Below are 17,202 nucleotides of genomic sequence, written 5' to 3' on the forward strand. Positions count from 1 at the left end.
GTTAAACATGTGAGGTGTCTGATGTGACAGAGAGCTCTGCTGACAGAACAGTTGTAGGAAGTAATGGCAGCTGATATACCAGTTAGGAGGTGGCATTTTTAAAGTCTCATTTTGTTAAAAAAAAAAAGGGGGGGGGAAAGGGGAGGGAGGGTGGTACCATTGTGTAAATACTCCAAGTGAGCTCAAGAAACCTCTAGTTAATGTCATGACTGTAAACTTGCCTGTTGAGGACTACTATATATAGAAAGAAACCCCTCAATTTTAGCATGGTGTGAATAAAGTGTTAGACTTGTAATACTGTAGAGGTTACGTAACACTTGTCCATACATTACAAGAGTTTTCATCAACTTTCTGCAGTGGGTATTTAAAGATACTTGTGTGAAACTTCCTTCCCTAAGAACAAATACTTCTTCCAAAACTGTGTGGTGCACAGAAATGCCTTGTTGGAGGGGTAAAACATGACTTTTGAAAGAAATGTACAATGCATACGTCTTTCTCAGCTCTTGGTAGTCTCATTCATATTAGATGTATGCTTCCTGTTAAATAGTGCAAGTAAGACTTCTGAATTGCAAGTTTTTATGTAACGCTGAATATTGTATATTACTGGTTTCCATGACAAGCTTTTAGTTTTGTTCTGAGCAGTGTATATATTCTGGATCACTCTAGGTCTTTGTTCAGTCTAAAGATATTATGCTATTTGTGTCACTTAAACCTTGTTTTATACACTTGATAGGTGCTTTTTGGGGCCCTTTGTTGGATAATCCCCTAGCACTGAGGCATAGCTCAGCTGAAATCAGAGCAATAACAACTTCCTGGGATCCAAAATGTTACAATGTTACATTGCATTTCTCATGCACAAAGCATGGACTTTCAACATTGATATGACTTTCAGTATGAGGTTTTTATATTCACACTTTTGGGGGAATGGTATTTTAAAATACAGGTATTGTGAGTGAATTTGTAAAAAAAACAAAATCCAAAATTTTAAAATGCTATAATTCCATGACAGACTTGTGTACTTTTTGAAATAAAACTGTTGGAGAAAACAGTGGTCTGTCTTTATTTTAAAGCAGCACTTGTATATGTCTTCAGCTTCTTCTTTATGTAATTGGAAGTGAACTAATAAATATGGCTGTGTATACCATGCTGGCATGAATAATTTTATTTACTGCTTTTCCCCCCTGCCCCCTTCCAAGGCAAATAAAACTTTAGATATTTTAAAATATGCACTTTTAGGTGGAATTTTTAATTGTTGGTATAGTTATTCTGAAAAATAAGCCTGGAAATGAATTTAAGATTAGATTTCATCCCTCTTTATTTTAGGTAGAACCAAAAATTCCTGAAACTGAATAATCTTTGTCCTTTAAATTTCAAACAAGCTGGTTGACAGCACTCAAAGTATGTTGATAAAATGCTAGGGGGTCTTATTATTAATGTGTTAATTTGCATCTCTTTCAATTTTGACAAAGCTGACTTAGGATACTCTGCACTGCTTGGCCTTGCAAGCCAACTGATTATTGTCCTTGTCATTTTACCTGAGATTTATGTGATTTCTCCAGTGTCATCTCCAGGGTGGAGATCCAAAGTCTGGCATGGGCTCTATCTGCATTAATGGCATGCATTAAGCTCATATAATTGGAGGCATAATTAACTTTCATTTGCTCATAATATATGCATGCTATTATGTTATAATGCATGCCTATCTTGATATATTAATGTGTTATGGGCCAGGGCAGATGTTCCAGTGACTTCTTTAAATATATAAAAAGCCCAATATGTGTGCACAAGCATGTGAAGTTGAATGGAGTACTGGTGGATAAACCTCTAGGATTTTTTTTTAAATTTCAAATTAAGAGTCATGCTTAAATACCAAAAGAAACCTAATCAAAATGGAAGTTCAGATTTGTCTCTTTATAGAGTTCTAAGAAACCTTTCTTACACTCTTTTTAACATTCTTGTCAAGACTTTGAAGTGTTGAACTTAGGGTGGCAGTTTTGTCACAGATGGCTCTTGCATGCCTCAGCTGCTCCTCAGGTGTTTTATGTGGAGAACAGATGACCATGAACCAGACACTGAGTACTACCTCCAGCTGGTCTGTGGAATTCCAGCAAAACAGCTGGAACTTTCCTGAGTGTCCTGACAGAACTGAGGGCGCTCAGCACCTGGTAGCTCTACAGAACCTCTGTGGTCCTTTATATGTGTTAGACAATGCCTTGGATAAAGTGTTGTAAAAGGTCTGGCTGTTGGTTTGTTTCTCTGAATGTCTTGGCTGTGTCTTTTGAGCTTACTGCCTCTAATTTCTTTCCCTGATGTTGAGTTGTTTCAAAGCTCTGTGATAATACTGATAGGCAATTAATTGCTAGGCTCTTTTAAAAAGCAACTTAGCCTTGGTTCCTATCTGTAAAATTCATAAAGTGCAATAGTTTGTAAAGAAAAGAGCTGATTAAATAGCAGAAGTAGGAATAGGATGAAACAAAGCTATGAGTATTGCCTACCTTTCCAAATGTCAGCTTATTCTAAAACTACATATAGCTTGTGTATGACCATAGGTGATTTCTCAAGACATGAAGACTTGCATCTTAATGTAAAAATAATGTGTGTACTTGAGTTACAATGATTCTGTTGCTCTTCCTAATTTGCTGTAGGCTTTTTACAGAATGGTGCAGGCGCAGCTACCAGGAGAAGAGTATGAACCTTTAATTTTATAAAATAACCACTCTGGCAGAAAACTGGCCTGGAGGATTGTGTTGTTCCTGCTTCTGATTTCCATTTAAAGTCAAGTTTCTGGAAATAGGGAGCCTTTAAGTATCTTTGGATTTTTAGATCATTGGAAATCAAAGTCAGTGTCACCCTTGTAAGTTGCTGTTTTGAAGACTTCAGCTTTCAGCTGTCAAAGCGCTGGTCAGGTTGCCTTGGATATGCAAAATCAGTAGTATTTAATGGCAGCAGCTCCTGTTTGGGTCCTCATTTCTAGTAAAGTTTCTTTTGGTCAATGCTGTCTGGAAAAACAGATGAAGGACAATTGTACCACATTATTTGGCAAACAAAGCAGTGCAATTCATTCAGGAACCCTGCATGATGCCCAGGGTTGATGGATGGCTAGAGGGAGGGAGGGAGGGGAACAGCTTTGTAAGGAAGTTGAGCTTGTTGATTACACAACTTGATTATGTAACAGTTTTAAAAAGTGGCAATATTAGAAGAGACATTACCAAAGATAAAATGATGTGCTTTCAGATGTTAATCTAATTTTTCTTAGGGGGAAAACCTCTGGAGGCAGTGTGTCCGCTGGGAAGCGCAGGGAGCTGCGTGATGCCTTGACAGTTGTCCCACTTCCAGGGCTGGATGCTGTGGCTCTGGGGAGCTGCAGGCAGGGCAGGAGCTGAGTGCTGTACCTGAAGGGTGTTGTACTCTCCCTCCCAGAGAACTTTTCCTAATTGCAAACTGGGGAGAGCAACGCAGTGAGTCTGATCAGTTTCTGTGGAATGGGAGTTCTGGGAAGCACGCATGAACTTTCTAACTTCTTGAAATCTTTCCCTAATCTGGTTTGTAGCAACATCTGGCTTAGGGGTCTTGAGACAAAATATTTTTGCATTCAGAGTTGCTTATGTGGCCAGCATACCTTCCCTGCTTAAATTGCAGAGCCTTGTCCTCTGCCTACCATCCATAATTTCTGCAGGTGATGACTCTGGTTATATCATTACTAACAGTACTGTGTAAGAAAGCAGAAGAAAGTAGATTCTCCTGAACCCTCCAAACAGGGCAAATGGTGACAGCTCAGCTTTTTGGTGCTCTGGGCACAAACATCTCCAGGGGTGTGGTGGTCACTTGGGTTAGAATTTGCAATGAAGGAATACTGAATCAGATGGTAAAGAGCTATAAAAGTAATTTAGTGCCATTACTAAACAGCTTCCAATTATTCAGGTTCTGTGTGAGTAGGAAAGCAACTTGAGCTTTCGTTTCTTGTGGCCAGTTACTGCTGTACAAGTGAAACAACACCTCTCTGCAACTTGGGACTTGTCCTGGTCAGTGATTTGTAATTGAAACTATTATCCCATCCAGGGATCTGAATCTCCCTATTTTCTGTCCCTAGGTAATATTTTACCTGTGAGACAGTAGCTGGGATTAGTCAGATTTCAAGGAAGTTCAATTGTGCAGCAGAGCAGTTGTTCCCAATGTTTAAGGGCTCCGATGGCAGTCCCAGCCACTCACAGGTGACTCCTCAGGCAGATGAGTGGGTGGTGTTTCAAAGAAACTATTTGCTGGAGTCAAAACACTTTTGCTGTGCCTTACTTAGCTGTAGGAGATCAAGACAGAATTAATGTAGGATTTCTGTTTCCCAGTACAGTACCTCAGGTGGGAGGGAAGCCGATACCTTAGACTAGGAATAAAGGCAATGGTGGGAACACATCACACTGCTGAATTGTTTTGCCTGCTAAAGGAGATGCCAGTTCTGGGGCACAGCTGGTGGATTGTGAAACGTGTCAAAAAGCTTATGTTGTGGCTGCTAGCACTGCACTTCTTCTCCACATAAATAAAATGCCCTTCCATGTCACTTCCAATCCTGTAACTGTCAAGAGCAGAAACCGTTCCTCTTATCTGTAAAATACAAAATAAACCTTGTAATTAGTTTATTTTCACATATTCTTCCCTCTTTCCTGTTGGTACATGAGAAAAATTCAGCATTACTAAAAGGACACAGCTTGAAATGAACTGTTTGGTCTTGCCCTGGTTTCATCCTTGTACTCTGTAATTCAAAATGAAGTTGCTTAGGCATTGCAATATCTTTTGCTTTGGACTTGAGCTGTGGTTTGGGTGACCTCTTTAGGTAACCTATTAAAATTTAATGATCTTGTATTCCTGTTTAAGATGGGAAAACTCACTGTGTTTTAAACACAGAACTTCAAAAAACAAAAAAATGCTGTGGATTCCCATACTGTCTCCAGCCTATTTTGAAAACAAAAAAATTATGGCTAAATATAAGTGCTTTGTATGGAGACAGAGTAATAAATGTTGTATTTGGGAATTATGAGTGTCCCCCACAGCTGATGCTTTATCAGCCTCTGTCCCCATCTCTCTGTGCCTAAACGTGAGTGTTTGGTGCTCTGCAGTGACTTTCCAAGAGTGTTTTCCAACAGAAAGCTGAGGAACAGGAACATTCTAAGATGCCAGATGGTTATTTTCTTATTGTTTACTCAGGAAAATAATTGAGAAATCTGCATCAGTCAAACCTTTTTTTTTTTTTTTTTGTTTAATAAGTTCTAAAAAAAACTCTAGAAATATACAGTTGAGTTATGAATGCAGTTTTTGATAGGTTTTAACAGTTGTGATGAGAAACACTGTATTTATATCATCTGTACACACACTGCTGCTAGGATTGATGTACATACTGCTACATCCCTTTTATTTACCAAAAATATAGGTGCAACTATTGTCCAATAGTATGAAGCAGACCTTAGATCTACTCATTAAAATGTCAATATTTTTCAGACTGAAGTTAAGGTCACCCATGATGGTTCTTCATTTGCAGCTCATTTAGGGGAAAAATTCCTCAGCTCAGTCATCAATGTGTCTGTTGGTTTTCATTTAGCAGCAAGACAATGAAAATTGTGATTCTTGTGCAGATAACCTACAGCTGTGATCTTGCTAGGTTTGCATACTTGAAAGGCATCAAAGTTCTAAACAGCAATTTTATGTTTTTAAAGTCAAGGTTGTGTTGCTACTTGAAGCATTTTAAGTTTATTATTTTAAGTATGATCTTTGCACATCTGAACTGGGTGGGCAGGCAGGAATCTCAACCAACCCACTAAAATCCTTTATTCCAAGATGAAAGGGCTGGAAGGAGGGTTACAGCCTTTGTGCTCAACAATCCCTTTTGTCGCCTATTAGAAATTAACATAATTTCCCTGCCCCTGGAGTAGCCTGAGCAAGCTGGGATTTCAACTGACAGTGACAATTGGGTTGTTACATCCTACATGTGAATTTAATTCTGTCAACATCTTGTGTCTGTGCCAGCCATATGAGCTGGTGCATTTGCTGCTGGCTTTATGGTTTGTACATGGGAGGAAAATTGCTGAACATGCAAGGAGGCTGAGGACATCCTTAATGCCTGTTGTGACTGACAGAAGCTCACTCACTAGCAATAAAAACAGTAACAAAAGCATCCAAAGGCAGAGAACTTTCTTTAACAAGCTGGAGAATTAGGGTTGATGTCTTGGCTCTGTCATGACTTAGCTGACAGGTGGTTTTTTAATTTATTTTTTAATTTTCTATTGGCATTGACAAATCCTCTTAGTTCATCATCTCTAATAGCTGTTAGAATGGAGCGTTCTGTTGACTCCTTGTGACTTTTGGAACTAGGGTTTCCCATCACACTATGATTTGTTTTAAAGTTATCCTTGGCAAGTCTTTCTGCTATCCTTTTCAGTCTTCCCCAGATGTCCATCTAGTACTTTCTTGCCATTTCTTTCATAATCTTAGAGGAAATTTTGAAATAGATGTATTTAAAGATCGTTACCTTGATGAGACCATCTGCGGTTGTCTCTGTCCCCTGCTGCTTCTTGGTTTTTAATTCTGTCCTGACAGCAGTCACTCTTCCAGTACTTCTGCTACTCCTTGAGTATTTTAGGTTAGGTAAAAAACATAATAGTTGAGTAGATCCCATTATGGGGCTTCCTGAGGGTGAAAGATCCCCCAAAGTATTGCCAGTGCAAGGGAAAGTGTCCTCATCACTCCATTTGATACTCCTTCAGCACCTTTCCCCTGCTGCTCACTGCAGGTGTCTTGGAAGGTATCCTCAGAGAGAGATAATGGAAATACAGATGTGTTTGTTGTTTTGAGTACTTTCTTCACCATTAGTGACATTGGAGGAGCCTAGCCCTGTGTGTGACAGGCTGAGATGCAACCAGAGAGGTGGAAAGCCTCTTGGCATCACTGCCCTGGTGTTTGGTGTTTCATACACTTTGCCTACAGCCTGGCCTTCCTCTTTCGATCACTTGCTGCCTTTTTGTTCCTGTCTGTGGTGTGGATTTCACTACTGGAGTAGGACAGAGTTTGAGGCAGGTTTTTCTTTTTTTCTGAGTGTGGTGTGTTGCTTTTGATCATGCTTTTGTGGAGGGTCGTTCTTTTTACTGTCACTTTCTATCACATTTTCTGTTCCCAGCCTGTTTTGCTTGTGTCTGCTTTAGGCATTAGGCACTTTAAACTACATTTATACACTGGATTTCAAACTGGCCCCTGGTTTTCCAGCTTAAACTTAACGGGGTTATGATTGCAAGTACCTGGGCAGACAGCAGTTTCTTATTAACTGATAGTTTTCCTTGCACGATCCAAAGGACTTAGCACATCTTGTTTTTAAGCTACAACACTGGGGGGTGGATGTTTTCATTGTTTTTATTATTATTATTTATTTATTCTTCATCACAGCTGCACAAACAGCCTCTAGCTGCATGCTAAGGTTCACTTGCCAGACTGCATTTTTCTTTATTTTAATAATTTTGTTTTATTGCTAGAGATTTGCTTGGATGAGAAGGAAAGGAAAAGAAAATCAAGACTGAAAGTATCAGGGCAGTGCAGCAAGGGAGAACAGATTGTGTTTGCCTTTTTAGCTCATTTAAGCATCAGATTTAGAAAACATTGGCTTTTCCAAACAACAGGGGTATCAAGAACTATTCCCCTGTCCCAGCTTGTCTCAGTGTGCCATGTAGCAGAATTTTCTCCACAAGCAGGGTATGCTAATGTTCTCTTGACTTGTTCATGAAATGGAGCAAGAGGAGTTTGATGGACCCCTGCTTGCACACCTGCCCTGAGAAAAGCTGCATTTATACATGTTTTGGAGTGTTGAGCACTGTTTCTTCAGCTCTTCCAGTAGAATGTGATAGGATGAACTATGTGTGGAGCAGCTAAACCTTATGTAGAAGGCATATGTTTGCTAATTATTAACTTGAGAACTAGAAATGAAAGAAATTGGAAATAGAAGCATTATGCAACCCATGGTGCAAAGACAGGAATACAGAAAGGACATTTCTGGCCTCAAAGTTCAGTCCCAATTAATGAGTCTCTTAATATTCCCTACAACAATAATTATGTGTACAATAGCCAGAATGAAGTTCAGAGAACAGCAGGTTCTCATGCCAGGTGACAGCTTGAAACAGAAAGAAGCCAAAGGTCGTGGTTTCCAGCCAAGCAGAACTTGGTGCTGCTTTGAGTTACTCTTCCAAGCAATGTTTTGGGAAGGCACTCAGTTCCTTTTACTGTCACATGCAACTGGAAGATTCCATTTGATGTGTAATTCTAATTGCAGTGTGACAGTGTGCGAGGAAGAAAGTGGGATGTTGCAGAAATAGCCTGAGTCAGTTGTTTTAATTACTGCTCTTATGGAGAAATTATTGTGTCATTGAGGCACGTCCTAAAAATCTGTGAGGATGGGTATAATTATACAAAGGCCTGTAATAAGCTGAAATTTGGTCAGAAAATGAGATGTTTCCAGTAAACACAATGCATCCTTATACATTTGTGGATTATTAGTTAGGAAGAGTTGTTTTCTGGTGTATTATCATGTTTGCAAAATTAATATTGATGGCTGTCAGCAGCATTTAGGTAAAGGCAGCATGTAGAAAGTGCATTTTGTAGCATGGAGATGTGGCAAAAATGGTGAGTTATCATTTTTCTTACAATACCACGGTCTTAGAATATGAACTCAAAGAATATAGAGCTCATAGAGAACTGTAACTGCAACAAAGAATTTTTTGTTATCTTTGTACAAAAAAGTCAATAACAACAGTCAAGGAACTAGAACTGATTTCTAAAGAAATGGTGAAATGAGCAGGTGTGTAGGTAGGGATGAGGCACTTTGAGAAAATTGAGTGTTCATGGCAGTAAACAACAGAACTGTGTGGTTCTTTGACAATGCAAGTTACTGGTATGAAACTTAGGCAAGAGGCATTTAGTGGATTTTGACAGGTACTTTAAAAGTGCAATGCAGTAGGTATGCACTGGGAAATCCATGAGATACTGAAAATTTCCAAGTTAAACGTACAGTTATTTGCAGTCCACTGATAAATGAAGTTTTCATTTGCTGCACCACTTCACCTTTTTCCTATCAGACACTGGTACAAACCTGAATCGGAATGATCACAAATTGGGTGATGATCTGAATAATGCATTTATTACTGTATGTTTCAGCACCTAGCCTCTTGCTGCTATAGATTAATGATATTCTTTCTTTTTGTAGTATGACATCGCACACAAGATTGGTGACATTACAGTGGTATAAACATGAAGAAACAGGCATCAGTTTTTGCATGACTTTCCAGTATGGTGAAACTGAAGTACATTATGAAATGAAGTGCTGTTTTTTTTTTTTACTTGATCTCACTTTAGATTCAAGATTTTTAAGTAGGCTGTATTCAGTTTTGTAAGTACCAAATTTTTTTCTTTTTCATATTTTTAATGCAAAGTTTACAAAGCCGCTCCTGGCGTTTTTCTTACTACTTTTGTGTTTTGAAAAGCGTGCCCCATCCCTCCTCTCTGCTTCCCCCACCCCATTCCTGGAGATGCAAAAAATTGTGAATTTAACAAAATCAACTCAGGTAGCAGAAATAGAGCCTTAACCAGCGGGGTGTTAAAGAGATTATAATCTGAAATAGAGTAGTTTTGGATTTTCCTAGCTTTCTGGTCTGCTGATTTCATAAGGAAGTGTGTTGTCTATTGAATGCTGTAGTGATACCCATGAGGGCTGACAAACTGTGTGCAAAGTGGGCTGTGTTTTGAGATTGTATATATTTTATAACACTTAATAAAACATACTTGAATGTTACAGTTAACACATGCTTCGGCATAATTTGTTAATGCAGGCTGTGTGGTAATTCCTGTCTGTGCACTTCCTTATTCCTCCTGCTCCCCAATTTACCATGCAGGAGTCCAGAGGGAAGAAGAGTTTGCTCTTTAAACCAGGCTGGTTATGGAGTCCCTATTCCTCCTGCACTGGGGAGACTTTGGGTACTGATTTCACAATGAAAATATTAATTCACTTAGCCACGAAAGGATGAGACCACTGTAATCTGATCTAATGGACTGGAATTTACTGAGTCAATTTTTGGAGCCTGGTATCCTGTATGTGGGGCATTTTTGGTAGCTCATTACCTGTCACAGTCCACATAAATCAGAGCACACTGAAGGACACACAGAATTTAGGCAGTAGCAGTGAGCATATGCAGACTCAAACCTGCCTTAAACTACATCTGCCTGTGCTCTTGAGAAATACTGGTGCTGGTTTCTAACTATTTTATTGTAAATACATAGTTATTAATTTAAACATCAATCTCAGAGCATGTGTTACACTGTGGTCTGAAGGCAACCACATCATCCATTGTGAAACTGGTGGTTATAATGTTGAAAAGTTATTAAATTATTTTTCCTTCTGTTTTTGAGAGGAGCACAGAGAATTCTAGAATAAACTCAGATGCTGTCAAGCAAAAGTTCCATTTAATGAGTTTTGTCACTGCATATGAACAGTCTGGTAAAATTGTCTAAGAAACAGGAATAACTTCTTGAGAAAAATGGAAGTGTGGAGGGTTTCTAAATATCATAGGCTCAAGTAGCCAATTAAAAACAAAAAATTGTTCCAAATCTATTTTCAACGTTGTAATTACAAGAAAGATACTTTGCCTTTAAGAAGCACTTGTTTTTGTGCCAAAATATTTGATTCCTCATTCTCTCCTTTGACTCCACGCTGCCTAAACTTGTCTCTGAGTGAATCTGGCAAGTAATTAATCAGGGTAAAATTCCACTGGGATCAGTATGAAAGTTGTCTTGTCAAGGAGCAGCAACTATAAGGTAATGATTTGTAGACAGCATTTACCTTTTATGCTATGGTGTGCTCTATATAATATGAGAAAGTGTCTTTTCCTGCCCACAGTGATCACCATCATCTAAGTGCTTAATTGCTGGTGTTTAAGAAAGTAGGAGAAAGGTAGGAGTAACTGTGCAAGCTTATAGTTTTGCTTAAAAAGTGAATTTTGTAGAACTTTTTTTCTGCAGAAAAAATTGGAAAGCTTGCTGCACTAAAATATGTTCTTAAATGAATAAGTGAAATAAACTTTGTTCTTAAATTCCTATCCAAATTAATAGGTATATATTGTAAGGAAAAAAAAATTTAAAAATACATATTATTGCTGTCATTGAAGGTAAATATGTGTCAATTTTGCAAAGAAATTTGCTTTTTTTTTTCCCCCAAGAAATTTTTTTTCCCCAAGTAACTGTAAAACTTTCTTGTCATCTCTCTGAGGAGTTGCTTGGCTAATCCCCATCTTCTTACCTAATGTCCAGATACTGATTTTTTTGAAGGTGCTTTGTGTTCAGTAGTTAGTCCAGAAGTCCACCCTGCCTGAGGTCACCAAGCACAGGCTGTTAACTTTATGTTGCTGTGTTGTTATGGTCTAAGTTTGAAACATGAGTTTGAAAGCTTGTCTGGTGCCACACAGAAACTCTGAAGATTTATTCTCACTCTCAGTCTGTTCTCTGCCACCTTCCTCAGGCTTGGAAGATACAATGGTTAAGCCTGGAGGCTGTGCCTCTATAGATTATTGTGGCTGTTTAGGAGTGGCTGGAAACATCAGGGGAAAGTTTTGCTTGGTATAGATTATTTTTTCAACTATTTATCCTTTGTAATGCATAGAACAGCTTGGTCAGCAGGTGGAAAACTCCCTGACACTTGTGCCAGCACCATTAAATGAGGAGAAATAGTGCATTTCACATACTTTACTTCTTGCCAGGGCTTGCTTGTTACAGGAGAGTTTAAGCATGTGTTTGTTTGGTAGCTGTGCTCCTGTTCACACCCACAGGAATCTCATGTGATGTTTTGCATGCTGGCCTGGGCCTGGAGAGTCACAAAGCCTGAATGTCACCAACAGCAGCTGTATCTTTGCTGCAGAGATTAACTTGAACTGCTTTTCCTCCATCTTGCATACAACATTGTTCTACCAAACAGGAGCTGTGAGATCTCTGTTTAGACCACTTCCGAAACAGCTCTGTTTCTCCCAAAGCTATAATAATTACAGGTCTCTGAGGAGCAGTGCTGTGCTCAGCCATTCCCACCCTTCCTGGGATCTTCTCCATGGTGGCCAGGCCTTGCTGTCGTGTGGAATTTGGAAAGGCTGTGTTGTTTCTGAGGTTGGTTCTGTGGGCTCAGACTGCCCAGGTGGCATCTTGCAGGCTCTGTGGAGTATGAGATGAGCCAGGCAGCTCACCAGGTGAACTGTCCCATGGTCAAGGGGGGATTTGGATTCAAACAGTGCCCTGCAGGCAATATGGCTGCAACAGAAGCTGTGCCAGTGCAAGGCAGTTTCACACTGCTCTATCCCTGACTGAAGTGGCATCATTGTAAGCGCTTGCATAAAATTAAGAAGCTTCAAATTGTGCATTTTGAACTGCAGCATTTGGCAGCTGCAGAAAGATTTGGCCCAGCCTGTCTTGACTCTTCTTTCCTGGCCTTGGGCTCCCTCCTATCCTGTCAGCAAAAGCACTGGAGCAGTTGCCGTGAGCCACATCAGAGACACGATATGGTTTAAAATTGCTTACATATGGTGAAGTGTAGTTTGAACTTGGGTACATTCATCATTCAGTTCAGCAGGCAGCTGCACTGATATTTGTGCTGACAGCAGGGGAAGGAGGCAGTGTGAAAGTGGAAAGAAGGATCAAAGTACAAGAAAAAGGCAGACAACAAAGGACTTTCAGCAGTGGGGTTAAAAGTGCCCAAGGCACTCAACTGCTCTGCTCTGCACAGGGATTGGCCCAGACAAACTCCAGAGGAGTTTCCAGTGCTCTGTGATCCTGTTAAAAAGATGCACACAGCCAAATTCTCTCAGCATTCAAAAGATGGTGATCCTCAGCTGTGGTGCTCAAAGCTACAGACTCCCCAGCTTTTGGCACTGGAGTTTCCAGGCACCTGTGCAGAAACCCTTTATTCTGCATAGGATGCACAGCTTGCATTGCATGGCACGTGCACCCCATTGCCTGCCACACTTGAGCCCTGCTGAGTGTTCACAGGAATGACAGCATTCCCAGGGCACCCTGCTCCAGTCAGTGCTGGCACAGAGCACGCTGGCAGCAGTTGCCATTTTCCCTTTAAGACTTAAAGGAGATGGTAGTTGATAATGCTGATGTTGTCATCAACTATGAGCTTGCAAAAAAGTGCATGCAGTTATTTCATGTGACTCTGAAGTAATCCTGAGTCTCTCCCTAAGGCATCTGGTGGAGCATCCATGTGGGCAAACCACTTTTGTCTGCAGCAGCCATGCAGGTAGGTGCTGCACTGCAGGCTGCAGCTCTCCTGTGGTACTGACAAAATCCACGTGGGTCAAACACAAACAAAGGGAAAGGACTTCAATCTCAACTCCAGGAGCACGTGGAAGGTAAAGGAGGAAACCATTACTTAAAAGGAAGCCACACAATCTTTCTCTGTAACTCAATGCCACATTCAAAGGTTGCTTGTTAAAATCTGCAGGCTGGAGACCCAGCTCACTGGGTTTTAACAACACTGTTAACATAACAGAGCTGCAACTTCAGTGTCATGCATTCCAGTTCATTTCTATTCCTCACATGACTTTCATTATTTACAGGAAAATGGGATACATTAAAAATCTCAAGTAATTTATTTTGAATAGCTTGCTTTTGCAATACAGTGCAGGCTGCATTAATGCTTAGGAGGCAGCTAGACATGAGCTGACACTGAATATGCAAAAATATTTACAATGAGCTGTATGTACCATGTTCTTTATGAATAATTTGCCTCTTCCAAAGTAAATGACATTAATTACAATTATCACAACAGAAGCCATGAAAGTTTGGGCTGGCAGAAACATAATAATGGGATTGCTGCTGTTTTCATTAACACTGGGTCACTTCTGCATTTTACCTTTTCTGAGTATTTAACTTGACAATGTCTTCTCTCTGTCCTCATGACTGAGTCATTATTAATGCAATAAGAATTTGCTGTCCTTACAGAGAAACTGTGTTCCCTTCATAAATGTTTTTCTGACCATTCTCCTCTTATCAGCAAACTTTTCCATAAACTCCAATAGTCCTACTTCTGAGGTTAACAGAAAAGAAGGTAGAAATTCTAATAAATCTTACGTCATGCACTAACATGGAGATGAAGTGCATGGAAGCCTTGCAGGTCTCCTCAAAGGAGTGTGTTGCTGAAACTGGGAAAGGGAGCACTAACACACCAAATTCTGTCTTATGACAAAAAAGTTTCACACTTTAAAATCCATAATTCCATAATTTTTATACATGTATTTATAATTTAAATCAGGAACTAAGCATTTCTCTATGAAGGGGTGTGTTTAGAAGTGGCTAGGCTAGTTTCAAACCTTAGAGCAAAATTTTAGAAGACTAGCTGTCTTTAACAGTGAGCATTGCCTGTCATAATCCCTGCACATGCAAAGCATTGGTCTGGAGCAGCTGTGCCCTGGATTAGCTTCAAGCACTCAGTCCCAAACCATGGACACCATGCTCTGTAGTGCTGGCTGCCATCCTGGGTGGTTCTACTCCCAGGGGTGAACCAGAGCTGAGGGGGGGACTTGTGTTCTCTGCCTCTCCCCCAGATCAAAATCTTGGCCTTTTGTGAGCAGTGTGAATTGCCAGTTCCAAGCTCTTGGTCTCTCCCCCTGGACCACGTGCTGTAGGAGGCTGGGAAGGTGGGGTTGTTACTTTCCTAGGACATAGCAGATGTCCTACGTTGCCAAATTTCTGGGGGTTGAATTTTGTTGGTTTTTTTTTTTCCCTTAAAGAAAGAGGAATCCTTTACCATCTCTCAGTGCTCTATTTAAGTGACCAGTGTTAGTGTCTGGTGGCTGTTTGTCATTCTAGGGCCTCTGCTTTGGCTTCAGTACAATAAGCAAATGGGGATGGATTAAATGAGCTTTTACTGGGGTTAATTTGATGTGTGTGTATACAGTTTCTAATATGCCAGCAGAATGACCTGTCAGCAGAAAGGCAGGTGGGTAGGTAGGTAGGTAGGTAGGTAACACCTTCAGCTTTTCCATCTGGATATAGAAGAGGAGGAGATGCTGTTGGGAAGCACCTGGATAGAGCAAAGGTGTGGTAAGCAACAAATCCATCTTGATGTCACAAGACACATTCCAATGACTTGTGCAGGTCTCTGCAGGAGCTGCTCTTGGCACAGTTTGTATGCTAACGAGAAATGGAAATGCCAACAAGAAATCTGTATTTGTAACATGAAGTATTTGTGGCAACGACAATCATTGCACATGATTTTCTACACTGCTGGTAAGAAGATATAATGGTAACGGTTTAGTATTTCTTTAAAACATTTGGAGACATGTAAGAAAGAAACTAGGAGACATCAGAAGGGTGCAGTGGGCTCCTCTTCCACCCACATCCAGGGAACAGTGGTGGTATGGGCCAGAAAGGGACCCTGGGGGGTTTTGAATGCCTTGTGATGTCAGAGTTTTCTGCAAAAGTGAGGGTTTTCACCTTTCCCAGACTCCCTGACTACTGCTGTAAATGGATGGAAAACTCATGTTTTGTTTTTTTTTACCTTGAGTAGCAGGATAATGGCTGACACAGCATGGAGCTTCAGGGGACCAAGGGGAAATTGAGATTCAGAACCACTTTCCCTGCCTCCTAGGAGTCAGAATCCACTCAGGATCACTCCACTGATCCTTTTAGTTGGAAACCAAGCCTGACTGTTACTTGACCTAAGACAATACTATAACTATTCACAAAAGGCATCGTACACAAGTAAATTGTTGTCCTCTTGTATTACACTAAAAAGCCATATTTTGGCATGTCAGGGAGTTGCCTGGAGGGAGGAAATGTATGGAAGAGGATGAAGGATGTGTCCCACACCGAGAGCAGTGTCGGTCCCCGAATGCTCTGGCTGGGCACTGTGCTTCCATGCGGAAGAATAAGGATTAGGTTTGTCCTGCTGTGAGGTGATTCATGTGTGGGGAATGTGCGTGCTCAGAAACAGAGAGATTTCAAGAGGGCATCACTGAAGAGAGGCTTCTAATAGGAATCAGCAATAAAACAATAGCTGAGCAGGGGAAAATGGATTTAATAAAAGGAATTTGCAGTTGAAATCTTAAGCTGTTAGGATTGCTTGTCTGACCTTTCTGCTAAAGTTCCTGCTCTTCATTCTATTTTTGAAATGTCTTTACATATACTGTTTATTATTGGATTTTAGATATCATATACATATATTACACACTTTATGTGTATATATTTTTAAATTATGCACTCTCTGAGGTGTTTTCCCAATTTGACTTCATAACTGCTGTAATACCATGTTAATATTTACATAATACTAAAATAGGGCTGGATACTTAATGTAACAGCAACTAGATGTCAAACTATTATTTCCTTTATCTCAAGTGTGAAGGATGTGAGTTAATATTTAACCAAATAAAAGGGTTTCCAAGTTTTGATATTATTCATGCTTTCCTAGAGATGTTAACATAACCCTGTAATTGGCATGAATTCTATCCAGCAATGAGCACTGCAGGAAATACACTTTATGTTTGTTACTTGTTTTTAAGGCTTAGTAGAAATTCATAGGAATGCACAAGCTGTGCATTTGAGTGTGGCTGATTTTCTCTCTGTGCAATTAATGTGTTCTGATGGGAAAAGTAATATTAAGCTTTACATATTTCTCAGTAGAGAGCTTTCTCTGAAAGATCTTCATTGGGATATAAGTGCATAATTTCCAAACAGCGTGTTATGTTGAACAGACACTTTCAGAAAATCTGCATTTGAACTCTCCCCTCCAGAAAAAAAAAAGAAAAAAAATAAAAAGAAAAAAGAAAGGAACAGTTATTTTTCTTAGATTCCAGCTCCTGTCTTCACAGTGAACAACCGAGGCATGACAACATGGTTCTGGTATACAAGCCCTGAAAAATAAGATTTATAAAGCAAAACCACGGCTCAGACTGGGGTTGTCTTTAGCTTGTCAGTTTGACTTCTGTCTGAGCAGAGGAAAGGCTCGTGCCACTGGAGAACTGCTTGGAAACCCTGTGTGAAACTTCTTTATGGCACTCACTTCATTCCCCTTGGCTGGGTAACCTCAGCACCCACTGCAGACCCAGGTGTGGCTGCTGGGCTGGTGGGAACTGGTCATACTGGAAGAGTATGGCTAAAAGGTCTCATCATCCTCACCACAGCCACCTGCTGCATGAGAGGCAG

This window comes from Melozone crissalis, unplaced genomic scaffold (genome assembly GCF_028551555.1).
Source record: "Melozone crissalis strain CALT ecotype California unplaced genomic scaffold, PUWL_Pcris_2 ptg000009l_1, whole genome shotgun sequence".
NCBI lineage: Eukaryota > Metazoa > Chordata > Aves > Passeriformes > Passerellidae > Melozone > Melozone crissalis.